The 15,519-nt window shown below is 49.5% G+C and overlaps 1 pseudogene; it reads left to right on the top strand.

Annotated features, from left to right (window-relative positions):
- Positions 1-1,739: 1,739 nt before the first annotated feature.
- On the top strand, positions 1,740-15,452 carry LOC113407519 (annotated as a pseudogene).
- The last annotated feature ends 67 nt before the right edge of the window (positions 15,453-15,519 follow it).

Here is a 15,519-nt window from a genome sequence, read left to right as displayed (position 1 = left end):
AGTTAGGTTAGGGTTGCCAGGTGTCTGGTTTTCAACCAGAACACCTGGTCAAAAAGAGACCCTGGCAGCTCCGGTCAGAACCGCTGACTGAGCTGCTAAAAGTCTGTCAGGTGGCGCAGCAGAGCTAAGGCAGGCTCCCTGCCTGCCGTGGCTCTGTGCGGCTCCTGGAATCAGCAGCATGTCCCCCCTCCGGCTCCTAGGCTCAGCGGCAGCCAGGGAGCTCTGCACACTGCCCCTGCCCCGAGCACCGGCTCCCAGCTCTCATTGGCTGGGAAGGGAACTGCGAACAATGGGAACTGCAGGGGCAATACCTGTGAACGGGGCAGCACACAGAGCTGCCTGGCTGCACCTCCGCCTAGGAGCTGGAGCGGGAACATGCTGCCGCTTCTGGGAGCCGCCTGAGGTAAGCACCTCCTGGAGCCCTCACCCCCTCCCACGCCGCAACCCCCTGCCCCAGGTTGGAGCCCCCTCCCACACCCAAACTCCCTCCCAGAGCCTGCACCTCCTCCCGCACCCCAACCCCCTGCCTCAGCCCTGAGCCCCCTCGCACACCCCAAACCCCTCATCTCTGGCCCCACCCCAGAGCCCGCACCCCCAGGCAGAGCCTTCACCCCTCCAGCACCCTAGCCCCCTGCCCCAGCCCAGAGCCCCCCCCATCTGAACCCCTTGGCCCCAGCCCATAGTCCCCTCCTGCACCGCAAACACCTCATCCCTGGCCACACCCCCGAGTCCGCACCCCAAGCTGGAGCCCTCGCCCCCTCACACATGAGGATGGGGGAGAGCAAGCGATGGAGGGAGGGGGGATGGAATGAGAGGGGGCAGGGCCTTCGAGAAGGGGCAGGACAGGGGGCGGGGCAATGGTATTCAGTTTTCTGCAATCAGAAAGTTGGCAACCCTAAATTAGGTAGCTAAGTGTCTTTGTGTATCGAGCCCTTGGCTTATGCTGTTAGCAGGGAACAAGTGCAAATCTCATTGTTATCCTAAGGGGTCCGTTCCACTCATACTATTCCCCATCAGCCCTGTTGCCTGATTTATAAGGTTAATAATATTAATTTGGATAATATGGGTTTTAGGCTTGCCAATTTGTCTGATTAGAAGATAATAAGGTTCTTGTCCCGAATCAGGCTCCACAGAATTTACAAAGGACCCTCGGGAGTATGACAGGAAGCTCACACTGAGACAGATATAGCCTTAAAGACTTTTTATTAAGATAAATGAAGTAGTAATTAAATGGTAAAATAATCTAAGTTACAATTGTATTACTGCTATTCAACAGATACATGTGGTATTATGTTGTTATATGCTACAAAGCTTTGGTTAATATATTCACACCCTTCCTTGATAACCTGGTGGTAAGAGACACAGGACCAGCCTCACCTCTCGCGGTTCAGGTTCCTCAATTTTTGAGTGAGAGGTGCAATGCTTAGAAGAAGCTAGTGCTAAGAGCTAGCAGAACTAACTTAGAGTTTACTTAACTAACTTAAAATTAAAACCTAATAAACAAAACTAAGAACAAAAGCTTAGGGAAACCAAGTTTAGCTAGTCCCCTTGGAACTTAGAAAGTTTGATAAAAACAAGTACTGCCTACTAATAGAAGTAGTCGTCGTAGATAGATAGCTTTTCTAGCAAGGTGAGTCACCTCTTTTATAGAGCATAAGTGCCTGAAATCCTTCCTCCTATGCTCAAACTTCATTCCTCACCCACAAAAATGTTAAGGTACACTTACTCCATAGGCTAGTATGTTTGTACGTATTAATGACAGGTACATACATATTAATGACATTAGATCATACACACGTGTTATTTTTGTTCTTCGGTTATTTTGGTTCTTTCCTTGTGGTGTACCTGTGAAGTCTGTGGGTACAGACTTGGAAACTCCCTATGCCATTCTTCCATTATCTATCTATCTAGGTGAACGGTCTCAGACATGTGTGTGGGTGTTGACTTGCTCTCTGGGTGAAAGGTCTCAGACATATGTAAGCCAACTTTGCCTTAGCTCAACATACAGGATATGGCCTGTAGGTCCCTTGCATTACAGCCGAACTTACTTTAATATAAACCTATTATAATAAATCAAATACTTAAACTATAAGAAAAGATATATATATATGCAAGCAAGCAGGTTAATCCTATAGGCTACAGCCCAGGAAATTCAGAGAAGGGCTACAAGGATGATCCGAGGAATGGAAAACCTGTCTTATGAAAGGAGACTCAAAGAGCTTGACTTGTTTAGCCTAACCAAAAGAAGGCTGAGGGGAGATATGATTGCTCTTTATAAATATATCAGAGGGATAAATATCAGGGAGGGAGAGGAATTATTTAAGCTTAGTACCAATGTGGACACAAGAACAAATGGATCTAAACTGGACATTAGGAAGTTTAGACTTGAAATTAGACAAAGATTTCTAACCATTAGAGGAGTGAAGTTCTGGAACAGCCTTCCAAGGGGAGTAGTGGGGGCAAAAGACATATCTGGCTTCAAGACTAAACTTGATAAGTTTATGGAGGGGATGGTATGATGGGATAGACTAATTTTGGCAATTAATTGATCTTTGATTATTAGCAGGTAAATATGCCCAGTGCTCTGTGATGGGATGTTAGATGGGGTGGAATCTGAGTTACTACAGAGAATTCTTTCCTGGGTGCTGGCTGGTGAGTCTTGCCCACATGCTCAGGGTTTACCTGATTGCCATATTTGGGGTCCGGAAGGAATTTTCCTCCAGGGCAGATTGGCAGAGGCCCTGGAGGTTTTCCGCCTTCCTCTGCAGCGTGGGGCACGGGTCACTTGCTGGAGGATTCTCTGCACCTTGAGGTCTTTAAACCACGATTTGAGGACTTCAATAACTCAGACATAGGTTAGGGGTTTGTTACAGGAGTGGGTGGGTGAGATTCTGTGGCCTGTGTTGTGCAGGAGGTCAGACTAGATGATCATAATGGTCGCTTCTGACCTTAAAGTCTATAAATACCAGCTCATACTAGTAATGCCTTATCCAAAGATAAAATAAAAAGAAACCTTCTGAAGGCATCCTCTGCACCATGCCTACAGTTCAGCCACTGCTAACTGAGAAACTGTGGCTTCAGGTTTTGCCCCAGTTGTTTTCATTCTGCCCCCCTACATGCACAGGATAAGTTTGTGGTCCAGTCTGGGTTACAAATCCTGCAGGCACAATCTTTTTCTCATAATATTGAGGCACTTCAGACCTGGTTGCAACTAAGAAATGTGGCGTCCTGTGACAATGAAGCCTTGAATTAAGGTGCAGTTTGGGTTGAGTTCTGGATTATGTTTGGGCTGGCTGGCATTTTACCCCAAACATTTCACCTGTTTCTAGCTACAGCACCACAGGACGTAGCTGTGAAAATGCAGCACGTTAAAACATTATGTCAACAAGTCAGACTACAAAATCAAGGCCACTGCAGCGTCAGAACCCCTCGGTCTGACGATGGCTAATATTGATCAAGTTACTTGGGCCAAGATTTTTATTTAAAGTTTGTGTATACAAAACACCTGGTTCATGCATGCAAGTCAGGATGACATGCAAAAATTTACATAAATGCAGATTCCCATCTTGCACATGCATCAGATATTTTGCAATTGCAATTCATCTGCAGAAGAATATTCATGGGTTTCTAAATGGCTGGGCTGCAATTGCTCTGTACCTCAGTTTCCCCATCTGTGAAATTATGGTCATACTATTTTACAGGCTTAACTTTTTCAGGCTTAACTAATTTTTGTAAAGTACTCTGGCCTCCTTGGATAAAAGAGGCTTTAGAAGAGCAAAACAGTGTGCGTTCTGATTATTTTAACTTGAACCTCCTAAAGAATGTACAGCACTTCAAGGTTAAGAGATGAGAGATCTAGGCCTCTGGTTTTAAAGATATGATTAATCCATAATTTTCTTTTGGGTGTGGGGTTTTTTTTATTTTTTTTTTTTTTTTTTTTTGTTTTTTTTTTTTTTTTTTTTTTTTTTTTGTGGTTTTGTGGTCTCCAGTGTAAGAAAATGCCGGGATTTCTCTGCCACTGGCCCATGGGAAGTTGTCACTGAGACTGATGGGAAGCAGGCGCTGGCCACTTTTGATGCTGTTGTGGTTTGCACTGGACATCATGTAGTGATAATCAAGATGGCCCATTCCAGACAGTTGAAAAGAAGGTGTGAGGCTACTTAACATGGGGAAATCCTCACACCTTCTTGTCAACTGTCTGGAATGGGCCATCTTGATTATCACTACAAAAGATTTTTTTTCTCCTGCTGATAATAGCTCATCTTAATGAATTAGCTTCTTAGAGTTGGTATGGCAACTTCCACCTTTTCATATTCTCTGTATGTATATATATTGTGACAAAGTTCCTCCTCTATCTTGGTGGGTCCTGTGCTTATTGGCGGATTTTCTTGCCACAGAGATGCACCATGTGGGTTGGGGAACAGCCCAGAGACCTTCCCCTCTGGAAGAACCCACAGTCCAGGTCAATTGGGAGGTTTGGGGGGAACCCGGGCCCGCCCTCTACTCCAGGTTCCAGCCCAGGGCCCTGTGGACTGCAGCTGTCTATAGTGCCTCCTGTAACAGCTGCATGACAGCTACAACTCCCTGGGCTACTTCCCCATGGCCTCCTCCAAACACCTTCTTTATTCTCACCACAGAACCTGCCTCCTGGTGTCTGATAACGCTTGTGCTCCTCAGTCCTCCATCAGCACACCCTCTCACTCTCAGCTCCTTGCGCCTCTTGCTCCCAGCTCCTCACACTCGCACCACAAACTGAAGTGAGCTCCTTTTAAAACCCAGGTGCCTTGATTAGCCTGCCTTAATTGATTCTAGCAGCTTCTTCTTAATTGGCTCCAGGTGTCCTACTTAGCCTGCCTGCCTTAACTGGTTCTAGCAGGTTCCTGATTACTCTAGTGCAGCCCCTTCTCTGGTCACTCAGGGAACAGAAAACTACTCATCCAGTGACCAGTATATTTGCCCTCTACCAGACTCCTGTACCCCACTGGTCTGGGTCTGTCACATATCCCTCCCCCCTGCTCAACGCCAAGGGGTTGGGCAGCTTGGGACGCCAGACAGTGCACACGTGACAAGCCATCGGCGTTGCCATGACGGCTCCCTGCTCTGTGTTGCACATGGAACTGGAAAGGTTGGTGGGATAAGAACCATCTGGTCACCCTTGTGTTCTTCTCCTTGTTCCGCTGCATCCATTGAAAAGGGGCATGGTCGGTCACGAGGACAAATCTGCACCCGAGCAGGTAGTAGCGCAATGTTTCCATGGCCCATTTTACAGCGAGGCATTCTCTCTCCACCACTGCATATTTTTGTTCCCTTGGAAGGAGTTTCCGACTGAGGTATAGAATTGGGTGTTCCTCCTCCCCGACCATCTGTGATAGAACGGCCCCCAACCCTACTTCCGATGCAACCGTCTGCAGGATAAACTCCTTGGTGAAATCAGGGGCTATCAGTACGGGGTTACTGCAGAGGGCAGTCCGGTACGTCTGTGAATGCTTCCTCTGCTGCGTCAGACCATCTCACCAGATCAGGTCCACGGGCTTTCACTAGGTCTGTCAGGGGGCTTGCCCTTGTGGCAAAGTGGGGGATAAATCGTCGGTAATACCCCACCACACCTAGGAACGCCCGGACTTGTTTCTTGCGACTTGGTCGGGGCCAATTTTGGATGGCCTCTAACTTGTTCACTTGGGGTTTTACCAGACCTTTTCCCACAATGTAGCCAAGATATTTGGCCTCTGTAAACCCTACAGCGCACTTGGCAGGGTTTGCTGGAAGGCCAGCTCGCCTGAAGGTATCGAGGACTGCCTCCACCTTCTCCAGGTGGGTTTCCCAGTCTGGGGTATGAATGACCACATCGTCCAAGTAGGCAGCAGCATAACTGTTATGCGGGCGTAATAGCTTGTCCATGAGGCGCTAGAAGGTAGCTGGGGCCCCATGTAGTCCAAAGGGGAGGACAGTATATTGAAAAAGACTCTCTGGTGTAGAGAACGCAGTCTTTTCCTTTGCGTCTTCTGCAAGGGGAATCTGCCAGTACCCCTTTGTCAAGTCTAGGGTAGTCAAGTACCGGGCATTACTCAGACGGTGCACTAGCTCATCTATGCGAGGTATGGGGTACGCGTCGAACTGGGATACTTCGTTTAGTCGCCGGAAGTCGTTGCAAAATCTTGTGGTGCCATCAGGTTTGGGCACCAGCACGATTGGGCTGGACCACTGACTGTGGGATTCTTCGATGATCCCGAACTCCAGCATTTTTTTTACTTCTGCTTTTATTTCCTCCCTTTTTGCCGCTGGCACCCGATAGGGCCTCATTGTTACTCTGGCCCCAGGGTTCGTGACGATGTGGTGATATGTCTCGGTTGTTCGACCTGGTTTTGTCGAGAACACATCTTGGTTCCGGAAGATCATCTCAGATACCTCATTCTTCTGGTCTGGTGTTAAATCGGGAGACACTCTCACCTGTTTGGAAGGCTTGTTTTCCTGGGTTAGGTCTTTTTGGACCTTTGTGCATGCCTCTTGTGCATGCCAGGGTTTCAGAAGGTTAACGTGATAAATCTGTTCTTGTTTTCTGCATCCTGGCTGCCGCACCTTGTAGGTTACTTCCCCCACGGGTTCAACCACCTCATAGGGCCCCTGCCATTGGGCCAGAAGCTTGCTTTCTGCCGTGGGTACCAACACCATAACCCGATCCCCTGGTTGGAACTGTCGCACTTTTGCCTGGCGATTGTAATGGGTTTGCTGGGCCTCCTGTGCCTTCTCCAAATGTTCCTGTACAATAGGGGTAACCCGGGCTATCTGGTCTCGCATCTGCATTACATGCTCTATTATATTTCTCCCCTCATTGGGTTCCTCTTCCCAGATCTCTTTGGCGATATCTAGTATGCCACGGGGGTGATGCCCGTATAATAACTCGAAGGGGGAAAACCCAGTTGAGGCCTGAGGTACCTCCCGGATAGCGAACATAAGGTAGGGTAGTAGGGTGTCCCAATCCTTCCCGTCCCGACTTACCACCTTCCTTATCATAGCCTTGAGGGTTCGGTTAAACCTTTCTACCAACCCATCAGTCTGCGGATGGTAGACCGAAGTTCTCAGGGTATGTATATGGAGCAGCGTACAGAGGTCCTTCATTAGCTTCGACATAAATGGGGTTCCTTGGTCGGTTAATATCTCCTTCGGTAGCCCCGTTCGGGCAAAGATCCCCACCAGCTCTTTGGCTATAGTTTTAGAGGCCGTGTTCCACAGGAGGACGGCTTCTGGGTAGCGAGTAGCATAGTCCAAAACAACAAGTATATATTGGTGGCCCCGAGCCGTCTTCTCCAGGGGTCCCACTAGGTCCTTGGCTATTCGCTCGAAGGGGACCTCTATGATGGGAAGGGGTACTAAAGGTGCCCTCAAGTCGGGACGGGGACTGTGCAGCTGACACTCCGGGCAGGAGGCACAGTACCTCCGCACTTCTTCATGTACTCTGGGCCAGAAGAACCGTCGTAAGACTCGTGCCAGGGTCTTCTCTACCCCCAAATGCCCCCCAAAAAGATGACTATGAGCAAGACTTAATACAGCGTTCTGGTGTTTTTGAGGTACTAGGATCTGCTGTACCTTCTGCCCCTGTACTGGTGCAACCCAGTATAAGAGATCCTTCTTCATTATGAAGTAGGGTCCTGGTCCCTGGGTTTTCCGTTCCACGGGGACCCCATCTATTTCAGTCACCTCCTTCCTAATGTTGTCATATCTTGGGTCTTCTGCCTGGTCCCATCCAAAATTTCCTCTCCCGGGGCTAATCTGCCCAAGATCTAGGGACCCAGTCTCTGTTGCCTCTACTGGTTCAGAAGCATTAGGGTGGGGGTCAGACTCAGGTGCTTCTCCCTCCTGTGTGGCCTCCTTTTCAGCTGCACGGGTCCGCCTACCTACAAGAGCAACCCTCTGGCTTTGGGTCAGTATTCGGGTTCCCAAGGCCTTAGCTGCCCTTCTTTCCCTTTTTGTCTTTCTACCCTGTCTGGGAGTGGAGAACAAATCTGGGGATATTTCAGAGAAGATTGGGGGTTGACAGTCTGCTGTGGATGCCTCACCAATTTTAGGGTCCCCATCTTTCTCCAATCCCCCTACTGGGAGTAAGTTTCCAAACCCTGGGAAGTCCCTCCCCATGAGCACTGGGTATGGGAGTTTAGGGACTACACCTGCTGCTCCCTCAGTAGTGTTCCCTTGGATCTCGATTTTTACTGGGATGGTGGGGTAGTAACTAACTGTCCCATGGACACATGTTATCCCCGTACGTTTAGCCTGTAGCAGCTGTCTACGCTTCACAAGCTTCCCTGAGATAAGCGTGATAGCACTCCCCGAATCAACCAGTGCCGTGGTCCCTACCCCATTTAGTTTCACTGGTCTGGTATACATATGTGGGGTTAGTGAGACCCCCACAAGGTGGATTAGGGAGCATGGATCTGCCCAGTTCCCCAGGTTACACTGCATAGGCTCCTCACCATTGGGACACTGTGCAGCTATGTGTCCCCACTCCCCGCAGGCATAACATCTGTATGGAGTCCTAGGCGTTCCCCGGTCTCTTGGTTTGGGCAGTCTAACATCACGATCCTCTTCTCCCTCAGTGCTCCGACTCTTTATGGCCTCTGATGGGCCTTCAGCCTCTCTCTTTTTCCACCTGGGCCCTCCTGGTGGCCCAGTCACCCGAACTTTAGGGCTTAGTGCTGCTAGTTTAACCCGGGGTGTCTTTTCCTTAACTGGTCGGGTCAGCTCCCATGCTGTCCTTCGCCTCTCTACCAGGGCGACAACCTCGTCATAGGTGGAGGGTTCGTTCTGGCTTACCCAGGCATGAAGGTCTGGTGGTAGTCCCCTCATGTATCGGTCGATGACCAGAACCGCTAGTATCTCTTCCGGACTCCGGGACTCTGTTTGCAACCACTTTCGTGCAAGATGGATGAGGTCATACAATTGGGACCGCGGGGTTTTGTCTTCCTGGTACCTCCAACCGTGATACTGCTGGGCCCGCACTGCTGTCGTTACCCCAGATCTGGCCAGGATCTCTGCTTTCAGCTGGGGATAGTCTGCCGCAGCCTCTTCAGGCAGATCATGGTAGGCCTTCTGGGCCTCCCCACACAGGAATGGGGCAAGGATGCCAGACCACTGATCTCAAAGCCAGGCCTCCCGTAGGGCTGTCCTCTCAAAGGCCAGAAGGTATGCCTCTACATCATCCTCCCGTGTCATTTTCTGCAGCCAATGGCTGGCCCGTATGAGCCGCGTCCCATCATGGCCGCGATTCAGCTCTGTAAGGGACTTTACCTGGTTTACCAGTTCCCGCAACATAGCTCGGTCTTGGGCAGCCTGGTCCATCAGCAGGCGATTAGTCTCTTGCTGCAGCCGCACTGCATCCTGTTGGGCGGCTGCCTGGACATGGGTAGCCTCCTGCTGGGCCGCCGTAGCTTGTATCAGTGCCCGCACTACATCATCCATTGTGGTGAAAAAAAATAAACCCTCTCCCTTTTTTGTTATGTTGTTTTTGTTTTTTTTTAAATCACCCTCCTTCTTCCGCCGCGCTGTGCACCCCAAGATCCCACCACTGACACCAGTGTGACAAAGTTCCTCCTCTATCTTGGTGGGTCCTGCGCTTATTGGCGGATTTTCTTGCCTCAGAGATTCACCATGTGGATTGGGAAACGGCCCAGAGACCTTCCCCTCTGGAAGAACCCACAGTCCAGGTCAATTGGGAGGTTTGGGGGGAACCCGGGCCCACCCTCAACTCCAGGTTCCAGCCCAGGGCCCTGTGGACTGCAGCTGTCTATAGTGCCTCCTGTAACAGCTGCATGACAGCTACAACTCCCTGGGCTACTTCCCCATGGCCTCCTCCAAACACCTTCTTTATTCTCACCACAGGACCTTCCTCCTGGTGTCTGATAACGCTTGTGCTCCTCAGTCCTCCAGCAGCACACCCTCACCCTCACCCTCTCACTCTCAGCTCCTTGCGCCTCTTGCTCCCAGCTCCTCACACTCGCACCACAAACTGAAGTGATCTCCTTTTAAAACCCAGGTGCCTTGATTAGCCTGCCTTAATTGATTCTAGCAGCTTCTTCTTAATTGGCTCCAGGTGTCCTACTTAGCCTGCCTGCCTTAACTGGTTCTAGCAGGTTCCTGATTCCTCTAGTGCAGCCCCTGCTCTGGTTACTCAGGGAACAGAAAACTACTCATCCAGTGACCAGTATATTTGCCCTCTACCAGATTCCTGTACCCCACTGGTCTGGGTCTGTCACAATATCTTCTTACTATATGTTCCATCCTATGCATCTGATGATGTGGGCTGTAGCTCACGAAAGCTTATGCTCAGATAAATTTGTTAGTCTCTAAGGTGCCTCAAGTACTCCTATTCTTTTTGTGTAGGACAGCAATACTAGTCCATGTCCCTGCCAGCTCACCTAGCAGGCTGCTGGGGGCCCTGCCCTGAGGACTGCCCCAGGGCAGGCGACCCCTGGCTGTGGAGCCTGGCAGTCTTGGAAGCCCTGGGAAACCTGACTCAAGCCTGGGCTCTCAGGACTTCTGGGCTCCCAACTTCACAGCAAGCGACCTACAAGCCCTGACTCTAACCAGGGCTCTGAGCCTGAAAATCCAAGGGTCAGTGTCAGGGCTTCCAGATTCACTGCCATGGAGCTGCACTTGGGGTGAGCAGCTCTGGCGTAGTCCCACCATATGGACCCCCCTGGTGCCAGACTCCAATGCTTCCCTATTCCCAGCCCCGCTGGCTTCCCAGCATGCTGGGCAGCCTTTTGAAATGCCAAAACTTCTTGCAAACCAGCACCAGCTCTTGTCATCACTGCAGTAGTTCACTGCCAGTCCACTGACTAACAACGTGTATCATGCGCATACTTTGCACCTGCTAATATTGTACAGCTCGGGTTGTGTAGCTACAGAATGCCTAGATTCACCAGGGCTTGACACCAAAGTCTGGCCAAATTGTCACTTGGCCATTGATCTCTGAATGACAATGCCTCAGTATTCCATCTGTTAGCCCAGCATGTCTACTTGTTGCCATTCCTCCTGAGCTTACTTTGTTCCCTTCCAGAGTGCCCGTTTCTCATGCAGCGACAATGACTTGCTCTCTTGTGCTGCCCAGGCATCGCCACTAATTCATTAAGCGAGCCAACTGAGATTGCCACTTTCCTTGCAGGTATGAACGAGTTGAAAGGCACCTACCTTCACAGCCAAGGATACAAGAACCCAGAAGGATTTCTGGGGAAGAAAGTCCTTGTGGTTGGACAGGGGAACTCTGGAGCAGATATCGCTGTACAGCTAAGTCAGAGAGCTGAGCAGGTACGATTCCTGAAATTGCTTATGAACTACTGGAGAGAGGCAACGTTTATATTCTGATGCATTCATCTATTGCCAAACCAAGCACCAAAACGTCATTATACTGGGAGAGCTTTTATTGAGGCTTGGACTAATGACTCAACAGGGTCTTTCCCATAGTTTTTCTGACTGCAGCCCAGATTCGGGATCAGGAGTTGCCATTGTCAAACAGCCAGCAGACCTATATGACATAGCAGGTGGTCTCAGTCCATATTTTAATGCTCAGATGTCTGAATCCTATAAACCACCACCAGAGATGTCCCCCTGTAGTAGCAATCTGTGGAAGCGTAGCCAAATGGGCATAGAAAATCAGTTATCCTGTTGTCTCCTGTCTTCCCTTCCCCTTCCATTCAGGATTGAGATACCGTGGCAGAGCAGGGAGGGTTAAACTTGGACAGGCTCTTCCTGTGCTGTGCCTGTCTTCAAGGCTGTCAATCCCAGAACCCTCCGGGGACTCCAAATTCACTCTAAAAATTGAAACCCAAGAATACAATCAAAGTATAACCAGAGGGCAGCTTTTGAACAGAGACAGCAACAGGTGGAAGCAGAGCATGAGCTCAGACCAGATGTTGCCAGCCCAGTAGGTGGTGTCTTCCTTTGCCAGTCTCATCCATAAGTCTCCAAACAGCATCATCAAAGATCCGCAGAGCAGCATTGTCCTCCGAGAAGAGTGTTTGGAGATGACAGAGGTTTGCTTCCTTTGGTTTAATTTCACACTGAATCTGGGTGAGAGAATTACACTCACTGTTGGAAGCTGAATTCTGGCTTGGCTTTCAGGTGTTTCTCAGTACCACAAGGGGCTCAGGGGTGATGAGCCACATTTCTGAGCATGGATGCCCCATAGAGACAATGTACAATACCCACCTGATTGATGTCATCAGGAATACTCTCCCTTTCCCCCTGTTCAGCTGGATGAATGAGAAGATGAATCAATGGTTTAACCATGGAAACTATGTCCTGGTGCCCCAAGACAGCTATTTTCCACTAGCCTGGCCAGCAGGCCCATTGTGCAACTGGGGAAGGGCTAGATAATGGACTGTGCAGAGTATCAGACCATTTCTGCAATATGTTCCTGTTCAGTTTCCCATAACCTAATCTTTGGCCAAAGGATATTTTGGTGGAGCCATGCAGAGGTGAATCTGAAGGTGGAAGACCTCTCTCTCCAAGTACAGTGCTCTCTCTGTAACTTGGCCTTCTGAATCGGAAATTACAAGGCAGAGAGTGGGAAAAAATCATAACTAAATATCCAGAAGGGGGTCTGTTGCTTCCCACATAATGGGGGTACATTCTGCAAAGCACTGTTGTCTGATGGCTAGAGCACTGGCCTAAGCCTCAGAAGAGTTAGGTTCTATTCCCCGCTCTGCCATTGACCTGCTGGGTGATCTTCAGCAAGTCTGTGCCTCAGTTTCCCCATCTGTAAAACGGGGGGGTGATGATCCTGGCCTCTTTTGAGATCTACTGGCTGACAAGTGCAATGTAAGAGTAGGGATGCTGATTGACATCATCATCCTTTAGGCTTCACTTTAGTAAAGCTCCTTCACTACAGCCTGTGTACCCAGCAGGATTTTTCCAGCAACCCCGGGTAGTCTTTCTGCAAACTGCTTCCTTCAGGATGCCCTCTTCACCCAACCATCAAGCAGCCTAGTGCACTAAAGAATGCCTGCAGATGACTGCTGTGTTTGGAATTCATGACCCTGGCAATAGCTGGATGCCATTTACCCTGCTCTCTCTTCAGAGAAAAGCGGTTGCCGGGAATCGGCCTGTTTCTTGACCTGTTCCGTCCAACTCCCATTGGATAGCAGGACGTCCTCTTGTCTCGCTTTGCCTCTGTACTGCAGAACCAAGAGGCAGTGGTCAGCGATGACTGTCCCAGCCGTATCCTCTGTGGTGGCATGGTGGTGGAGCCCAATGTGAAGGAGTTCACCGGAACCTCTGCCATCTTAGAAAATGTGACTGTGGATGAGAAGGTGGATATTGTCATCTTCACCACAGGACACCATTCCTCTTTGCCCTTGCTGGAGAAGTCGATGACACCAGGTCTCACTGTATAAATACATCTTCGCTCGAATTGGAGAAACCAACACTGGCTGTTGTTGGCCCCACACAGCCACTCGGGTCTATCCTGCCAATGGCAGAGCTGCAGGCTTGCTGGGCTGCCAGGGTCCTTAAGGGTAAGGGTCTCATATTTGATCATGGTTCAATTGTAGCCATGGTCAGAAAAGTGATTATGTAAAAATGGTACCATCTTGTTCAACCAACCAGTCCGCAGTTGGGTCCAGAGCTGTCTCTGCTTGCTTGAGTGGCAAGAAAAATTGGTCATGGCAATGCCCACACCAGAGAGTGTGGTGAGGAACCATGGGGCCCAGCTGCCTCTGTAATAGGCTTCCCTGGAGATCCCTACTCATTGTCCAGGCTGGGCCTCTAGGGGAAATACAGACCCATCTGGTGCCTGTGAGGTAGAGAAGGGGTAGAAATATCAAGATTCCAGGAAGCCCCTTCTTCAACCCCAGCTCGCTCCTTGATAGACCCAGATGGGGATCTTCTGTGGGGACAGGAGACAATAAACCCTACCTGTCTGAGAGCAGGGAGAGCCCCAGTAACCTGAAGTATTGTGGGGGGTAATCCTTGAGCCCATTTTCACTCCCACCTCTGAAAAAGCATCAGACGTGCAAATACTCAAAGGGGCAGAGAAAAGATGATCAGCTCTGGTTCCCCCTCAGGGAGTGCAGCATGGTGGTTAAACCCAGAAAAGCCAAGCCATGGGGAGGCTAGGGGAGATGGACAAGGATCTGAGGGGCAATGGGGAAGGAGGGAGAATGGGTCAAGGAAAGGGGAGTGGTGGGGACAGGAAATAGGAGACAAAAGGGTGGAACTGTGCTGAAGTGATGGGAGAGGGAGACTGGGACTGGTCAAGGAGATAGGGAGCAGGCTGGAGGGGCTGGGGCAGAAAGGGTCAGTCTTGGGGTGGGTAGGAGCAAAAAGGTCTGTAACATGCTTTGATCAGAGCCTGAACTAGAACCCAGGATTCCTGGGCAGGCAGTACATAGCTGTGCAACCCACATGATGCCACTTATTATTGCTACTAGTTAACTCTGTTAGCTCATGGCAGAGGTGTGTGCACTGGATCTAAAGGTTCTAACCCCACTGTAGAAATAGGTAGCAGTCAATATGGTTCCATGTGATGGCATTTCTGTTTGTATGCTCGGATATTGCATACAACAAACCACATTAAAAGAACATAAAGGCTTCACGATCAAGCATTCAAGAGTTAGGCAATGCCAGAATTATGGTTGCCCGTGCGGACAAAATTTCTCTTCAGAATGAGTTACAGTGAGTTTACACTGCATTGCATCACAGCTTAGGGAGGAGTTAATTTTATTTTTCAGGGTTATGTATGTTCCCTTCTAAGCGCAGCATGATGGCTGCCGTTCTCAAGAAACAAGAGACCAAGATGACATCTTACAGAATTCTTCCTGTCACAGAGATGTAATTCTCAAGTCATTTTTTCCCCCTGAGTTCACGAAAGAAAAATCACTTGGCCAGTTGCTTTTTAGTGGCTACTGTGCAGAACCATTCAATTATTCAGGCCAGCAGCCATGGTCCTGTTGCCCCTTCAGTTCTGATTGAACGCTGCAGATCCAGCAGAGATCACGCATTGGAAAGTTGCTTCCAGATTCTGCTAAAACAGGCAAGTTTCTCCCATTGTCACTACCACGGCTAGCAATGGTGGGAATGCTAGAGAAGTCCAGCTGCCAGCAATGTTATCACTTTGTCTAACCCTGTTGAGAGTAGGTCTAGATGACATGTGATGGCTAAACTCTAGCATCCTTCAGGAGCCCACCTCCAAGGGCTCAGGGAAGGGAGCTATTGTAACACTCTTCAGACTCAGAGCCTGTTCTTTCAAGGCACAGGATTCTGTATTACTTCTGAGAGTACAAACACCTGTAGTGCAGAGAAGAGAGAGGCTCAGGGGACCTGGATGAAAGAGAGGTCAAACTAAAATCTCTCAAACACAGTTTAATGTGGCTCAACAGCTTGATTCAGTAGCACCACAGTGGGCCACATGGTTTAAACCCTTCTGCTCCTGTTCAGTACATAGTGGTCAAGGCCGGGCCTAACACAGAGTAAAATAACTGCAACTTATTTTTGGTAACCACCATATTCCTAATACTTTGAACCATTTTA

This window comes from Terrapene carolina, unplaced genomic scaffold (genome assembly GCF_002925995.2).
Source record: "Terrapene carolina triunguis isolate 2854851 unplaced genomic scaffold, T_m_triunguis-2.0 Scaffold212, whole genome shotgun sequence".
Lineage (NCBI taxonomy): Eukaryota > Metazoa > Chordata > Testudines > Emydidae > Terrapene > Terrapene triunguis.
The sequence above is the reverse complement of the archived record's forward strand: the minus strand, read 5'-3'. Positions and strand labels throughout refer to the sequence as shown.